Here is an 18,357-nt window from a genome sequence, read left to right on the forward strand (position 1 = left end):
ATGTCCAACTGGCTGCTGGCTGAAACATGTCTGGTACAACATGGAGTGTTTCTCACAGCACAGGAAACACGCTGAGGATGTTTGAAAATCGGATCCCTGCCTCAATGTGCACAAAATTAAGTACTTCAAGTACATCAAGGGCTTGATTTTACCACCCGCTATCGGGTGCGTTCTCGGTGGGGGGGCCCCGAAAATCGGGGAATCCCGGAGCGGGACCGGATCCCGTCTCGAACCCGCCCACTTCCGGGTTCCCCACGGACGCGCCGGCGTGCGCGCGCAGACCCCGCAGGTGGGAATCCCGCAGGCAATTAAAGCCAGCGGGATGCCACTTGAAAGTATTTATCTTGCTCGTTCAGGTCGTTTACAGGCCTGATTGAGCTGTTTTATTAGGAAGGGTGGGATTTTACCTTGAACTGAGACTGTTTCCCATACTGGGGGAAACACTCTCACTTCAAACGGACGTGTTGCAGCCAGCAGCCTGTGGCAGCTGCCAAGGTGCATTCCACAGGTGGGGGGGGGAGACCCTTCACCAACGCAGGAGGCCACTCCGTCACATTGGACAAAGGTTGCCCTCCACCACCCTCCTCCTAACAAGAAGATTCACCGACCTGGAACCGCAACCCCGGTGTGAGGACACTCTTACCGACCTTGCGGACCCCCTCAGACCTACACCTTCCAGATGGGGGCCGTCTTGACCTCCTCGGAGGAGGAACAGCATCACCAGCCTCACAGGCCACGCCATCCGCCTCAGACACGTGGAGCCCCACAACACAGTGCTGTGGCACATCCACCTGCACAGCAGGAGGGAGGGCAACCACAGAGAGAGATGCGTCGCAGGAGGCACAACCCTCACCACAGGGTCTGCAGACCAAGGCTCAGCTTCCTGGACCTCTCTGAGGAGCAGTGCATACGGAGGCTCAGAGTCAGTCGCCAGGTAGTCGCGGACATCTGCAGCCTCCTTAATGACGAGCTGCTCCCGGATGGACCAAGCAGCATCTTCTTACTTGTCGCCGTCAAAGTCACCACTGCCCTCAACTTCTTCGCCTCCGGATCCTTCCAGGGTGCCACCGGGGACATCACCGGGGTCTGTCAGTCCTCTGCACACAAGTGCATAAGGCAGGTCACCGATGGGTTGTTCCACATGGCCTCGCACTACATCAACTTCGCCATGGATGACCGCAGCCAGATGGAGAGGGCGGTTGGATTCCATGCTGTGGCTGGTTTCCCACGGGTGCAGGGTGTAATCGATTGCACCCACATAGCAATACGGGCACCTCCACATGAGCCAGGACTGTTCATCAACAGGAAGGGGTATCACTCCATGAACGCCCAGCTCATTTGTCACCACCGCCAGAGATTCCTACACGTGTGCGCCAGATACCCTGGCAGCTGCCACGATGCCTTCGTCCTCAGGGAGTCCACTGTCCCGCCCCTCTTCCACTCACCCAACACCGGCAACGGCTGGCTCCTCGGCGACAAGGGATATCCCCTGCACACGTGGCTTATGACACCTCTGAGGAACCCCATCACCGAGCCGCAGCGTCGATATAATGACAGCCACATTGCTACCAGGTCTACAATTGAGCAGGCTATAGGGGTGCTCAAGATGCAAGGTGCCTTGATCGTTCTGGGGGAGCGCTTCAATACGCGCCACTCAGAGTGGGACGAATTATAGTTGTCTGCTGTGCCCTGCACAACATGGCCCAACAGAGAGGGGTGCCGCTGGAGGAGGCCCCATGCACATCCGCCACCCATATTGAGGACGACGATGAGGAGGAGGAGGAGGAGCAAGAAGAGGAGGAAGGACCCATGGGCCGAACACCGGCTCACCTGGATGCTCATCAGGCCAGGGAGGCACTCATATGTCAACGGTTCTCCTAACATCAGACTGTCTGAGGCATCCAGACCTCATCACGTGCACAGAGGAGCGGCCATACCAGCCCCCTCCACAGAAGAATGGTGCCATTACTCCTGCACCCACTGTAGTGTGACCCAATGGGTGGGACCAGGTGTTCGTCGTCATGATGAGCCCCACGAAAGGGACCTATTGCACAAGCCGCTCAAGAATGGACAAGAGGTGGCAGTAGTGGTGTTTATTGTGCATGTGCAGTAAACAACTATAAATAAAAACATAACAAATTGTCATACACCCTGGTGCATTCCCTTTATGTTCATAACACCCTAGCCTTACGTTTGCGGGAACCCCTACGTGGTGCTACCCCTGTGGCTCCAGCAGAGGTAGTGGCAGGTTGCTCTTGTTCGTGCCCTGACCGGGTAGATGCTTTGGGCCGACGCCCCCTGGGTTTCGGTGCCCGTGAGGGCACCTCCACAGATTGCTCCTCCTGCACCTGTGCAGGGGTAGACTCGGCCACCTGGAGAGGAGGCACCATTGCGGGTACTGGTTGAGAGGGGGGCAACGGGTGAGATGTGGGGGCACTTTGAGTAGCATCCCCACTTCCATGTCCCCGTTCACCATCTTCCCTCTCATTGCCTAGGCCCACATCACTCCTTCCACCCTGCTGGACGGCAGTTTGGATGACCTGTGTGAGACCTTGCAAGGCCACCTCTAATGTATCTGTCAGCCTGTTTATGGCGGCAGAATGTTGCTCACCCTGAGTCCGAACAGCCGTTGTCAGGGCCTGGATGGACTCAATGTTGAGCTGTGCGTGACGCTCAAGGGAGGCTAGCCTTTCCTCGACCGCAGACGTTCCTGCACCTACCCGCGACACTATCTCAGAGATACCCTCCTGTACTTGTGCCACCATTCCCCTCATGCAGGAGTTGGACTCCTCCATCACCTGCGCGATTGTGGAGAGTGCGCGTGGCACCTCTTCCAGTACCTCGGCAATGTGCTGGTGCCCCTCGACGACTCTCCTTTTGACTGGTGGCCCCCTGGGTTCAGCATCTGGGTCCGGCTGAGCAGAGCCTGGAGAAGAGTGCTCCCACCGACGCGGACCCTCCGCGGCTGCCCCTGCCACCAGGGTCTGTTCATGCTCACATGTGCGCGGTGACTCACCATGTGCAATCCCAACAAATTGAGGAGGGGGACCCACCGAGGTGTGTGTATCTGCGCTGGTGGATGCTTGGCTCATATGTGACGATGGACCCTCAGAGACCGGCATGTCCTCTGAGGAATCGCCCTCCACAGACACGGCGCTCACAGACGGCCCTGCAAGAGAACAAAGGGCAATATCAGGCATGTGGACAAACGTAGAGGTGCGGCAGATGCCAAGTGATGCTAAGATCATTCACGATCATGAGTGCTGAGTGTCAGCTTTCCCTTACCGGATGTTTCTGCAGCTCCAGCCTCCCCATCCGCCACGGACAGGCAATGCAGCGTGTGGCTGATCTCCAAGGCGTCCAGCTCTGCGTGCGTTAGAACCACCTCGTGTGGCGGGCCCCCTCCGGTGCGTGCCCTTTCCCGGGCGTTCTTGCATCTCTTCTCCTGTCAAGGTAAAACACAGATGCGTGATTGAGTGATGATTGCATTGTGAGACGCTTCAAGCATTGGTGTGGGTGGGTTGAGCGTGTGGGAGATGGATGGGAGGATGCGTGTGCCACGTGCCCATCCCATTGTATGGGGATTGGGGTGTGTGGTAGTGTTCGAATGGGGACAGGAACGGTGGGTACGTGCAGGCACGGTGAGGATGATAGTTGAGTGGCTGTGAGGATTGATGCGGGAGCGCTGTGGTGGCAGTGCAGAAGGGGTTGTGAGGTGTTTGAGGTGATGTGGAAGACGGAGTGTGGGAGAATGCGTTAGTGTACTCACTTTGCCGGACCTAGTGAGATCATTGAATCTCTTGCGACACTGGATACATGTTCTTGTGGTGTTGCCCCTGCTGCTAACCTCCGCGGCCACCTCCGCCCATGCCTTCCTGGTGGCGGAGGCAGGGCACTTCCTTCCATCGCTGGGGAACAACGTCTCCCTCCTCCTCCTTACCCCGTCCAGCAGCAGCTGGAGTGAGTCGTCAGAAAATCGTGGGGCAGCCTTACCCCTGGGGTGTTCCATGGTGTGCTACTTCTTGTTTGCAGCAGGAGGAGCATTGGTGGACTGCCCCTTTAAATAGAGCTCCACCATCACTCAGACGTCACTGCGCATGTGCAGGCCGCCGGCGCGCAGCTGAGCAGCGGAAAACCCGTAACCACAGGTAAATGACTTCAGTTATCCTGTGATCGGGCGCAGGACGCACTCATTTCACCAGGCGCGTTACCCACGCGCCCGATAGCCCCCCCGCCGGGAACCCGCAGGCCTGCTAACATCGGGCCCATAGTGTGAGACCTTTTGTTTGTAAATCTATTCTGATTATTCCTTATACCTTTAGACTCTTTAGATGACGCACTTATCTTGACTTCCATTCACTATATCTACAGCTAAATCTATTTCTTTAGATCCCTCAGGCTGCTGTCACAAACTGTTTTCTCATTGGCCTCTCGCCTCTTCTAATTCTTATTTTAGTTATCCTCAATTGACTTTTGTACAACTCCCTGAAGGAGGTCAGCATCAGCAACGAACACATTTATTTGGTATGAAATTATTTTGCAAATATATAAGAGACAAGAAGAAGATTAAAATAAGAGATAAAACTTGGCTTGCCCCCATGAAAGCCTCATGTCTTTATTTTATGTACACACATTTATTTGTGAAGAGAAATGTTTAAATCAAAAATATATATGTTGCCCCATAGTCATTTTATTAATGGGAGGAAAGTCCCTTCTTAAAGGAAAAGCAAATTAGTTCTGCATGTAACTATTGTTTCTTAGTTGTTAATTGAGTTCTGTTGTGTGAGTTACAGATAAGCTCTGGGAACTAACTCAGACTATATTTGCCTTAATGATTAATCATTGGAACATAATGCCCAAGAGATGTTTGTAAGAAAGAGACATGTAGGAAATATGTGCCAGAAAACATACTGTTCTTGGCACACACATGCTTACTTTCTGAGATTGCCAAGGGAGTTGAATTGTAAATGCATCAATAGCAGAAAACATCTGCAACAAATGCTAATCCTTTTTTGTGCTGTAAACTTGGATTCTCATAGTACAGAATTTCATAATAAAATGGGTGATCTTATAAATATCCGATGTAACAACATGTGTTTGTCACATTCAGCTGTTCAAATAATAAAATGATTATTTCGCTGAGTACAGGTGCTAATTATACTCTACTTCATATTCATGAAGACATAACTCTGACTTATAAAATGTATTTACTTCAGCATCAAGCAATTTTTAACTGTCATTATTACTAATCAGGCTGTCTCTTAAGTCTTTTTATTCATATTTGTAGCAAATGCAGAGGAAATATATCCTAAATGGTAAGACTTTAAAAGAGTTAGAGGAGCTGTGATAGGTGGGGATTCAAAAACTCGTTAAAATGGTTTAAAAACTGAGAATGCAAGTTGGCAAAGCTGGAGAAAAAAACACATGGAAATTAGAAATAGAGAAATATGTGCTAATTCTATGATTATGACATTGAGACGAAGTCAGGAAATTGTAGGACCACAGCCTATGGTTTTCCATGCAGTAAATTTAATGGATGTTAATTCACGGGCCATAAAGGATACTGAGAGTCTTTAATGGTTGCATCTATCGTCAATGAAAGGGTTCCAGACAAGCAATTAAAGATCAGAAAGCATTCCACGGTGAGTATGAAGTTGTATATGATATCTGTACGTTACAGTCATGGCATTGCAGACCAGTACAATCAGATACATAGAGGACTCATTTATCTTTACAAACACTTTGGGGTCGATTTTGAGTGACCTCACCTGACAGTAACAGCCTCAAAATGGGGTTGATAACTTTGCCATCCTGTTAACACCAATGATGCAGCCAGCTCCATTCAGATCATCTGTTTTACCAGCCTCCCACAATTGGTGAGCCGTTTGGCACCAACAGTTCATCGGCAGTAGTCAAATGAGGTTCTGGGAGGTGGCTTGGGCGCTTTGCCAATTTTGTGCCCGTTTTGGGCAGAAGTGGACAATTGGCCCCATTGAATCTCTAAATTTAAGTGCAATTCAGCTCAATTAAGATGTAGATTTTGAGTTTGGTAATCATCGCTAAAAAAAAGTTTCTGAAATCCACAGCTGTATATATTTATCAATGTCCACCTGACAAATCCGTGCTATTCACTGCTTAGCTCCTTACATCACTTTCCTTCTGCAGCTCAGTTCCTGTTAAAACAGATCGGGACGGAGTCACAATGGTTTATTTCCTGAAATAGCCACTGGATGTGAATTTGAGCTCAAAATAGAGCAACACTGTAGATATAAAGGTTAAGAAAACACAACCTATAGCTTCCTAAGGAAGTTTGGGAAGTACTCATTGATAAACTATAGTTTGTTGGACTAGATTTGGGACTAATTGCGATTGTGGATCTATACGGTTCTTCAGAGATATTTCAGATCAGCAAAGCTTAACATGCTCATATGACTTTCCCATGTGCTCTGTTTTATGCAAGCACTAACCCATTGAACAGAAATAGCACACACGGCAACGTTGAATGAAGTGTTAAGCATTCTTATGTGAACTTCAGCGAACCTACACTTTGCACTGCGTATATGTTGATAGGAATGCATGAATCACACATATATTAAACAGGCTCTCAAATGAAAAAATAGAGGAATAGCTTTAGTCTGGCCTGGGGAGGGGGGGTGGAGGAGGAGGAATCCTAAAATCCTCTTTACCGGTGAGTGTCTTTTTTTTAAGTCTTTAGTTTATTTCCAGTTAAGTTTAATTAATCTAATAAATCAAGGCATGGCAGGGCAGCGCAGACCCATCGAATACACATCTTGTGCCATGTGGGAACTCCAGGGCGCTTCCCGTGTCCTGGACAACCACACGTGCAGGAAGTGTGGTCAGCTGGAGGAGCTTGAGCTCCGGGTTTCGGACCTTCAGCAGCAACTGCAGTGTATCTGCGAGGTTGAGGGCTACGTGGATAGCACGTTTCAGGAGGTGGACACCCCGCAGATTAAGAGAGTGCAGGCAGAGAGGGAATGGGTGACCGCCAGTCAGACAAGGAGGAGCAGGCAGGTAGTGCAGGAGTCCCCTGAGGGCATCTTACTCTCCAACCAGTATTCAGTTCTGAATATGGTGAGGGAGAGGGTTCCTCTGCAGAGTGCAGCCTGAGCCAAGACCATAGCACCATGGGTGGCCCAGCTGTACGGGGGGGAGGAGAAAGGTCAGGAGAGCAATAGTGATAGGGGATTCTATAGTTAGGGGAGCAGACAGGCGTTTCTGTGCCACAGACATGACTCCAGGATGGTATGTTGCCTCCCTGGTGCCAGGGTCAAGGATGTCACTGAGCGAATGCAGAATATTCTGTGGGGGGATGGTGAACAGCCAGAGGTCGTGGCCCATATCGGTACCAATGACATAGGTAGAAAGAGGGATGAGGTCCTGCAGGCAGAGTTTAAGGAGTTTGGAAAGAGATTAATAAGCAGGACCTCAAAGGTAGTAATCTCTGCATTACTCCCATTGCCACACGCTAGTGAGTATAGAAATAGGAGGATAGAGCAGATGCATGCGTGGCTGGAAAGGTGGTGCATGAGGGAGCGCTTTAGATGCTGGAGCATTGGGAGAGGTTCTGGGGTGTTGGGACCTGTACAAAGCAGACGGGTTGCACCTCAACAGGGCCGGGGCCAATATCCTCTCGGGGAGGTTTGCTAGTGCTGTTGGCGAGGGGTTAAACTAGCTTGGCAGGGGGATGGAGACCTGGATGGAGATTCAGAAGGTAGAGTAGCAAAGCTGGAAGTGGAAGGCAGAAAAGTAGTAAGTGAAATTGGAAGGCAGCGGAAACAAAGGCCAGCAGCAAATAAGGTCAAAATAGGAAAAAATGTTAAAAAGGCAAGATTAAAGGCTTTTTATCTGAATGCTTGCAGCATTCGCAACAAGGTAGATGAATTGACGGCACAAACAGAAGTAAATGGGTATAATCATTGCCATTAAGGAGAAATGGCTGCACGGTGACTAAGGCTGGGAACTGAATATTCAAGGGTATTCGACATTTAGGAAGGACAGGCAAAGAGGAAATGGAGGTGGGGTAACATTGTTAATAAAGGATGAGATCAGTACAATAGTGAGAAAGGATTTTGGCTCAGAAGATCAAGATGCAGAATCAGTTTGGGCTAAGAAACAGCAAGGGGCAGAAAACATTGGTGGGGGTTATTAAAAGCCCACCAAACAGTAATGGTAATGTAGGGCAGGGTATAAAGCAGGAAATTAGAAGTGTATGTAACAAGGGTAATACAGTAATCATGGAGGTCTATAATCTACATATAGATTGGGCAAACCAAATTAGCACTAATTCTGTGGAGGACGAATTCCTGGAATGTATACGAGATGGTTTTCTAGATCAGGATGTTGAGGAACCAATTAGGGAACAGGCTATTTTAGATCTAGTATTGTGCAATGAGAAAGCGTGAATTAATAATCTTGTTGTAAAGGAGCCCCTAGGGAAGAGTGACCATAATATGATAGAATTCTTCATTTAGTTTGAAAGTGATGTAGTTCAATCCAAAACTAGTGTTAAATCTAAACAAAGGAAACTACGAAGGTATGAGGCGCAAGTTGGCTGTGGTTGATTGGAGAATTACATTAAAAGATATGACGGTAGACAGGCAATGGCTAGCATTTAAAGAATTAATGCATAATTTGCAACAAATATATACTCCCTTAAGGCACAAAATCCCAACAGGAAAAGTGGTCCAACGGTGGCTAACAAGGGAAATGAAAGATAGTATTAAATCAAAAGAAGAGGCATATAAAGAGAAGGGAGAACCTTCACCACATGAAGGGAGAACCTTCACCACACGGACTGCAGCAGTTCAAGAAGGCGGCTCACCACCACCTTCTCAAGGGCAATTAGGGATGGGCAATAAATGCTGGCCTCGCCAGCGATGCCCACATCCCATGAACGAATAATAAAAAAATAAAGTTGCCAGAGAAAGCAGTAAGCCTGAAGATTGGGAGCATTTTAGAATTCAGTAAAGGAGGACCAAGAAATTGATAAAGAAAGGGAAAATAAAATATGAGAGTAAACTAGCGGTAAACATAAAAACGGACTGTAAAAGCTTCTTTAGGTATGTAAAAAGGAAAAGGCTGGCGAAGGCAAATATGGGTCCCTTACAGACAGAGGCGGAAATGGCAGAGAAATTAAACAAATACTTTCTGTCTGTCTTCACGTAAGTGGACACAAAAAACCTCCCAGAAATATTAGAGAACCAAGGGTCTGGCGAGAATGAGCAACTGAAGGAAATTAGTGTTAGTAAAAAAATAGTACTAGAGAAATTAATGGGACTGAAAGTCGATAAATCTCAAGAACCTGATGATCTACATCCCAGGGTTTGAAAGAGGTGGCTATAGAGATATTGGATGCATTGGTTGTCATCTTCCAAAATTCTATAGATTCTGGAATGCTTCTTGAAGATTGGAGGGTAGCAAATGTAACCCCTCTATTTAAGAAAGGAGGGAGAGAGAAAACAGAGAACTACAGACCTGTTAGCCTGACATCAGTAGTAGGGAAAATGCTGGAATCTATTATAAAGGATGTGATAACTGGACACTTAGAAAATAATAATAGTATTTGTCAGAATCAACATGGATTTATGAAAGGAAAATCATGTTTGACAAACCTATTGGAATTCTTTGAGGATGTAACTAGTAGAATAGATAAGGGGGAACCAGTGGATGTGGTGTATTTGGATTTTCAAAGGGCTTTCGACAAGGTCCCACCCAGGAGGTTGGTGAACAAAGTTAGAGCATATGGAATTGGGGTAATATATTGGCATGGATTGAGAATTGGTTAACAGACAGAAAACAGAGGGTAGGAATAAACAGGTCTTTTTTAGGCTGGCAGACTCTGATTAGTGGGGTACCGCAAAGATCGGTGCATGGGCCCCAACTATTCACAATCTATAGCAATGATTTGGATGAGGGGAACAAATGTAATATTTCCAAGTTTGCTGATGACACAAACCTAGGTGGGAATGTGAGTTGTGAGGAGGATGCAAAGAGGCTTAAAAGGGGTATAGACAGGATAAATGAGTGGGTAAAAACATGGCAGATGGAATATAATGTGGAAAAATGTGAAGTTATCCACTTTGGTAGGAAAAACAGAAATGCAGAGTATTTTTTAAATGGTTGATGTTCAAAGGGAACTGGGTGTCCTTGTGCATGAGTCACTGAAAGCTAACATGCAGGTGCAGCAAGCAATTCGGAAGGCAAATGATATGTTGGCCTTTATTACAAGAGGATTTGAGTACAGGAGTAAAGATGCCTTACTGCAATTATATAGGGCCTTGGTGAGACCGCACCTGGAGCATTGTGTACAATTTTGGTCTCCTTACCTAAGAAAGGATATACTTGTCATAGAGGGAGTGAAATGAAGGTTCACCAGACTGATTCCTGGGATGGCGGGATTGTCATATGAGGAGAGATTGAGTAGACTAGGCCTAATTCTCTAGAGTTCAGAAGAATGAGAAGTGATTTCATTGAAACATACAAAATTCTTACAGGGCTCGACAAGGTAGATGCAGGGAGGATGTTTCCCCTGGCTGGGGATTCTAGAACCAGGGGTCACAGTCTCTAAGGCATCAAGTGATATGGGGATAGTGCAGGAAAATGGCATTGAGGTAGAATATCAGCCATGATCTTGTTGAATGGCGGAGCAGGCTCAAGGAGCCAGATGGCCTACTCCTGCTCCTATTTCTGATGTTCTTATGTTCTTTTTTCTCTGACTGTCTCCCAAATCTGTACATGTTTCCCACAACTCCATGTTTGAATCCCTCCAATCAGGTTTCCGCCCCTGCCACAGCACCGAAGCAGCCCTTATGAAGGTCACAAATGACATCCTATATGACTGTAAGCTATCCCTCATCCTTATCAATCTGTCTGCAGCCTTTGACATGATTGACCGCACCATCTTCCTCCAATGCCTCTCCTCCATTGTCCAGCTGTGTGGGACTGCCCTCGCCTGGTTCCATTCCTATTTATCCAGTCGTAGCCAGTTAATCACCTGCAAAGGCTTCTCTTCCCCCTGCGGCACCTCTGAAGTCCCCCAAGGATCTACCCTTGGCCCCCTCCTATTTCTCATCTATATACTGCGCCTCGCCGACATCATATGAAAATATGACATCAGGTTCCACATGTATGCTGACAACACCCAGCTCTACCTCTCTCGACCCCTCCACTCTCTCTGATTTGTCATGCTGCCTGTCCAAAATCCAGTACTGGATGAGCAGCAATTTCCTCCAACTAAATATTGGGAAGATCGATGCCATTGTCTTCAGTCCCCGTCACAAACTCCGTTCCCTAGCCACCGACTCCATTTCTCTCCATGGTCACTGTCTGAGGCTGAACCAGACCATTCGCAACCTTGTCGTCCTATTTTACAATGAGATGAGCTTCCGACCACATCACCAAGACCGCCGATTCCCACCTCCATAACATCTCCCATCTCTGCACCTGCCTCAGCTCATCTGTTGCAGAAACCCTCATCCGTACCTTTGTCACCTCTAGACTTGACTATTCCAATGCTCTCCTGGCTGGCCTCCCATCTTCCACCCGCCATAAACTTAAGCTCATCCAAAACTCTGCTGCCTGGATTCTAACTCGCAACAAATCCTGCTCACCCATCACCCTTAGCAACCACCCCCCCCCCAATCTCTGTAACCTCCGAGATCTCTGCGCTCTTCCAATTCTGGCCTCTTGCGGATTGCCAATTTTAATTGCTCCACCATTCCTAAGCTCTGGAATTCCCTCGCTAAATCTCTCCTCCTCTCTACCTCTCTCCCCCTTTAAGACGCTCCTTACAATCTACCTCTTTGACCAAGCTTTTGGTCACCTTTCCTATTCATGCCTTATGTGGCTTGGTGTCAAATTTTGTTTGATAACGCTCCTGTGAAGTGCCTTGGGATGTTTTATTATGTTAAAGGCACTATATAAATGCAAGTTCAATTCCATAAATTGTTCTTTTCTAATTTGTAAAGTAACTTGTTCTCTATTTTGCAGCAAACTCACCCACATATCATAGTAATGGATTCACAGGGGATGATTTTCAAATCGCAAAGTGGCTGCTTTGCCCACCCGTTGGTGCTCGGGAGAGGCCTAGGCCATTTTGGTGGCTTTTAGGGCCTGAGGAAAGGATGCCCACGAAGGAGATGGCCTTGGCAGTGAGTGCCATCTCACCCCCATTAAATCTGGATTACACTCCATATGATCTATGCAGAGTATCTTCACTCTCGCTACTTTTATCTTGAAGAGGAAACAGCCCACAACCAAAGACAAGGAAGGACCACTGCAATCCCCCAAGGCTTCTGCTGGAAATCATCAGTCAGCCACCTCAGAACCTCCTGCTATTGTAGGAGAAGTAGGAGGCTAATACTGAAAGGGCACACCAGAGTAAGTACCATGGGATAATGTGGTGGCCTTAATCAGTAAGAAGAATGTCAGGTATGTTGTCAGTGAAATATTTTTGTCACTGATAGGATATTTGTGGCATGTTTTGCAGCAAGATGGGAGAACGCCTGCACAAAGGAGTAGCAGAATGATCTCCAGTTGAGAGCCTCTGCAGTTCCAGAGGAGACCTCAATGTCTGCGAGCCGCTAACTTAAGTCGCATAGCTTTATTTCCACAAGGACAGCTGATACAACTCAGGTGCTGCTCTGTGAGGGATGCACAGCCTCCTGAAGCATTGCCAAGGGGCCACAGTGAAATAGTCTGCCTGGGATCTGCAGATAGCGAGCAAGCGGCCTCCTACAATGCTGATGTACCTGGTATCTCTGCAATGGTCCTCCTGATCCTCCTTTATCTTTCTCCTCAAAGCAGAGGAACAGGAGAAGGGCGAGGAGAGTCCCCATTAATTTCTTTTAAACTTTTAAAAACAAACTTTTAAAATACTTAAATATACCTTAAAATACTTTTTTTAAAATTAAAAAATCTAAAAAAAATCACAAAGACTAGAAAAAAAACCTTTAAAAACTTTTCCAATCTTAAACAAACTTTAAAAAAAAATTGAATTAAAACGTTTAGAGATTTACATGCAGGTTGCTTCTGGCCTCTTGTGGCCTTTAACACCCTCCAAAAAATGTACAACTTTGACCAAGGTTTTGGCCAACCTCCTAATATCTCCTTTGGCACGGCATCCATTTTGTCTGATTATGCTTCTGTGACGCACCTTGGGATGTTTTTCAACATTAAAATGCTATATTGATGCAAAATGTTGAGGTTATTAATTAACTTTCCTGTTCTCACAAACGCTTTATCTTTTCCTAGAGCAAATTTTCCTCCTTCATATGCCTGTAGCATACCCCTAGGGGGAATTCTAACCCCCCCCAGGACAGACGGGAAAGGGTCGTGGTGAGGTTAAATTCTTAAAAATGTGAAACCCGACCCCAACCCGTCACGAACGGGCCTACTTCCAGTTTAACCAGGGTGGGTTGGGGGGGCAGGCAAAAAACCTGCTCTCGAGAGGCGGGTCAGTAATTTAAATATGTTAATGAGGCTGTGTGCCTCAGATTTTAGCAGCCATTTAGATTTAACAGCTGTGGGCCAGGTTTCCCAGGGATCAGGAAACCCGACAGGAGGTGAGAACTGCCGGATCCAGCAGGTTAAGTGCATTTCCAGCACTGCTCATGGGTCAGGAGGAGCAGGAGTGTTTCCCCCCAGCTCCCAAGTTAACCTGCCACGATCTCCCCATAAGAACATAAGAAATAGGAGCAGGAGTAGGCCATATGGCCCCTTGAGCCTGCTCCACCATTCAATAAGGTCATGGCTAATCTTTGACCTCAACTCCACTTTCCCGCCCGATCCCCATATCCCTTGATTCCCCTAGAGTCCAAAAATCTATCCATCTCAGCCTTAAATATACTCAACGACTGAGCATCCACAGCCCACTGGGGTAGAGAATTCCAAAGATTCACAACCCACTGCATGAAGAAATTCCTCCTCATCTCAGTCTTGAATGGCCGACCCCATATCCTACGATTATGCCCCTTAGTTCTAGACTCTCTAGCCAGGGGAAACAATCTCTCAGTATCTACCCTGTCAAACCCCCTCATAATCTTATATATTTCAATGAGACCTCCAGCCCTGCGATCGGCTGACCTGCTCCCCGCGATCTCCAGATCCCGTCCCCGCGATGCGATGCCAACCCGCGATCTCCAGGCCAACCTGATGCTGACCTGGAATCTTTCCTTCAGCCCTCTCCCACCCCTGTGATCTCTCCCCATCTCCCTGCCTCCTCCCCGGTCCGCGGCTGAGGCCTTCTACCGCAGGTCTTCCCGCCCGACAGCCAGCCAGCTTCTCAACGTGTCTGGCTGCCGGGCGGAAAATGGAGAAAAAAATTCAAATGTGGTCCTGCCGTTAAATTCGGTAGGACCTTCACGTTCCCTGTATTTCCGGGTTTCCCAGTTACTAAAAGTCACCCCCTGCTCTCTCCCCACCTCCCTGTAAATATCAGGGCCCTAGTGTTAGCTTGGATTGTTTTACATTAGAGATATCTACCCAGAGTAGTTCATTCGGTATTTTAGCCTTTCCACGGGGTCGCCTTTGTTTACTTCCCAGGGGCCTCGCTTCCTTTTTTGTCCACTCTGTCTTTCCTGAACACTTTATGCCTTCTAATTCACATCCATCCTCACTATTTAGCCATGTTTCGGATATTCCCACTATATCATAGTTCCCTAGTTCCATATCTTGGTTTGAATGGCTCAGGTGGGTAAACTTATTGTGGGTAATTTTAACTTTAACTCTGGCCGAAAAATGGGCGCTAGCCAATTGGCAGCAAGTTTTACACCTCTCCTGATTTTGTTTTCCATTGATGTCGATAACACCTGTTGATCTATGAGGGGAGTTCTCTGACAGGCAAGATTAGATAAATAGAAATGCTCAGTAAAGTGAACTACAGTATAAACCCAAAATAAGGAAAAACAAGGAGAAAAGCTAACTAAACAAGGTAGTCAAAGAAAACCACAGGTCAGGAGTACAGAGGAAAGTAATTCAAGTTAAAGCAAAGAAAGGAACGAAAAGGAATTTGAAAATAAGGAACGGTCAATATACAGAGAATGTCTAAAGCCATTAAATAAAGAAAGGAAGTGAGTGAAGTGTAAGACAAAGGGCAGAGAAGCGAGAACAGAAGTAGATGAGATAAAATGCTTATTAATAAGGAGAGGAAATTTATCCGAGACAAAGTGAGTTCCCTGAAGGAGGTGTACTGTAATGATGGAAGGATTGCTACTGTATCCAGCTCCTCCTGGCCCACAAGGAACCGTTAAAAATTTAGAAAAAAAGAACTTACCCGGACCTGGTCAGGTAAGTAAAAATGGTGGGGGCGGGAATGAGTCAGGAACGTGGCGCAAAGCCCCTTTGCCATCTTACATCACCCCCACAGTTCCTGCTGGGAGGGCGGTGGTAAAAATAATCGAGCCTTGGGTATATTGGATGGCCTGGGTGCAAGCAATAGAGGATATCCGAACGGGCAGGATCAAACATCTGCAAGGGAGCCCACAGGATTTTCTGTTTATTAATTTAAATGGATGGGAAGTCAGGCAGGCTCTCATATGGGCATGCAGTTCTTCCCACCTGATATTCCTCTATCACTGTGCCCAGGCAATCCAATATACCCAGGAGCAGATTCAGCAATATCTGTCTCATACTTCCCAACAGGGTTATTGGGAGTTCCCAGTTCCTTTTCCCCCTCTCTAACACAGGGCTGCTGACATCAATTGTAGTGCCCCTACAACTAGTCTCAGTTAATACAGCATACACCACAATTTTCATAGCCTGTGTGGCTCAGTTCCATGTTGGGAAGTATATTTGCCAAGCTAGTCGAACAAATTAAACAGACTGTTGTACAAATATTAGTTTCTGAGATAGGAAAGAAAACAACAATGTAATGGAGCAACAGTTTGGAACAGGAGCCTGGTGGACATTTCTGGTTATTCCCAACGAAAGTTAACTTTCAAGACGCAAAACTTCCTTTCTCTAATTAATTCCACTACTAACAATAAAATGCTTCTTTTGCAATGAAAGCCAAAATATTGTTCTCTGCCAGGCCAGTGAAGTAAAATAAATGAATGAAACAATAAACATTTCTATGTGCAGGACTGAACTCAATGTTTACTGGTGAAACAAAAAACAAATTAAATTAATCAAAACCATGAAGAAAAAAATATTCATACATCATTAATGTTAGTTGGCAATTTTTAAACTGAGGACAAATTTGAGGTCAGAGTTTACACAGCTGATTCAGCCTGGAAAAGCTTATGCCACAGAATAAATGGGCAACATTTCATATGACCACTTCCTGACTGCAGCACATTCTGCTCTTTCAGTAATTGGCTGCTCTCACAAAGGACTGTCCAGCAGAAGAGAATGGAAACAGCAAAAGCTCCAGTTACTGGCCGCCCCCAAAAAACACTGGATTTATCACCGACACTCACAAGGCACATGAGCAGCTGCAAACAGCTTATGAAAATATTTCTCTTGATATAATATTCAATGATTTTTGCATGTTCTTTGGTGCACAGGATGTCTCCATTAGTGTGCCATTTCCCTGCCTTTGTTCTAGGTAGGTAGCTAATCATTGTTAATACACTGAATGAAAAAATTGTAGCATAGTAGCAATCAAATCAGTGAAATATTATCACGTACTTGTGCTTTGCACTGAGGCATGCAAGCACAGCAAAGCTTACTTTGAAAAACATCTGGTATAAAAACATTTTGCTTAGAGCAACACTTTAATAACCTTCATGATAATTTATTATATACTGGATAGCACATAAGTTAGAAAATGTAATAAGACAGTAATATATCAAGGGATTCAGGTGACATTGTAAACTAGAATGAGGCATGAACAGATTATTATTGGAATCAGAGCCCAGTGGAATATTACTCTATGAAATACAGTCCTACAATCATAGAATCATAGAAGTTTACAAAATGGAAACAGGCCCTTCAGCCCAACATGTCCATGTCGCCCAGTTTATACCACTAAGCTAGTCCCAATTGCCTGCATTTGGCCCATATCCCTCTATACCCATCTTACCCATGTAACTGTCCAAATGCTTTTTAAAAGACAAAATTGTACCCGCCTCTACTACTGCCTCTGGCAGCTCGTTCCAGACACTCACCACCTTTTGAGTGAAAAAATTGCCCCTCTGGACCCTTTTGTATCTCTCCCCTCTCACCTTAAATCTATGCCCCCTCGTTATAGACTCCCCTACCTTTGGGAAAAGATTTTGACTATCTACCTTATCTATGCCCCTCATTATTTTATAGACTTCTATAAGATCATCCCTAAACCTCCTACTCTCCAGGGAAAAAAGTCTCAGTCTATCCAATCTCTCCCTATAAGTCAAACCATCAAGTCCCGGTAGCATCCTAGTAAATCTTTTCTGCACTCTTTCTAGTTTAATAATATCCTTTCTATAATAGGGTGACCAGAACTGTACACAGTATTCCAAGTGTGGCCTTACTAATGTCTTGTACAACTTCAACAAGACATCCCAACTCCTGTATTCAATGTTCTGACCAATGAAACCAAGCATGCTGAATGCCTTCTTCACCACCCTATCCACCTGTGACTCCACTTTCAAGGAGCTATGAACCTGTACTCCCAGATCTCTTTGTTCTATAACTCTCTCCAATGCCCTACCATTAACGGAGTAGGTCCTGGCCCGATTCGATCTACCAAAATGCATCACCTCACATTTATCTAAATTAAACTCCATCTGCCATTCATCGGCCCACTGGCCCAATTTATCAAGATCCCGTTGCAATCCTAGATAACCTTCTTCACTGTCCACAATGCCACCAATCTTGGTGTCATCTGCAAACTTACTAACCATGCCTCCTAAATTCTCATCCAAATCATTAATATAAATAACAAATAACAGCGGACTCAAGCACCGATCCCTGAGGCACACCACTGGTCACAGGCCTCCAGTTTGAAAAACAACCCTCTACAACCACCCTCTGTCTTCTGTCGTCAATCCAATTTTGTATCCAATTGGCTACCTCACCTTGGATCCCGTGAGATTTAACCTTATGTAACAACCTACCATGCGGTACCTTGTCAAAGGCTTTGCTAAAGTCCATGTAGACCACATCTACTGCACAGCCCTCATCTATCTTCTTGGTTACCCCTTCAAAAAACTCAATCAAATTCGTGAGACATGATTTTCCTCTCACAAAACCATGCTGACTGTTCCTAATCAGTCCCTGCCTCTCCAAATGCCTGTAGATCCTGCCTCTCAGAATACCCTCTAACAACTTATGATATTCTTAATAACTGGGCTCTGAAATTCCATGCTGTTTTTGTGTGCTGTGTTTAATCAGGGCAAATATTATTCTGGCCAGTGG

General features: G+C 46.2%; 1 long non-coding RNA gene across 1 annotated transcript in view; it reads right to left on the reverse strand.

Moving 5' to 3' along the window:
• LOC137300290 (uncharacterized) overlaps positions 1–15,375 on the reverse strand; it is a 45,456-nt gene extending 30,081 nt beyond the window's left edge. Inside the window, exon 1 of the long non-coding RNA XR_010958059.1 lies at positions 15,293–15,375. This is a non-coding gene — a long non-coding RNA (uncharacterized lncRNA). The remainder of the gene's footprint in view (positions 1–15,292) is intronic.
• Between the last annotated feature and the right edge of the window lie 2,982 nt (positions 15,376–18,357).

This window comes from Heptranchias perlo, chromosome 1 (assembly GCF_035084215.1).
Source record: "Heptranchias perlo isolate sHepPer1 chromosome 1, sHepPer1.hap1, whole genome shotgun sequence".
NCBI classification, from domain to species: Eukaryota; Metazoa; Chordata; class Chondrichthyes; order Hexanchiformes; family Hexanchidae; genus Heptranchias; species Heptranchias perlo.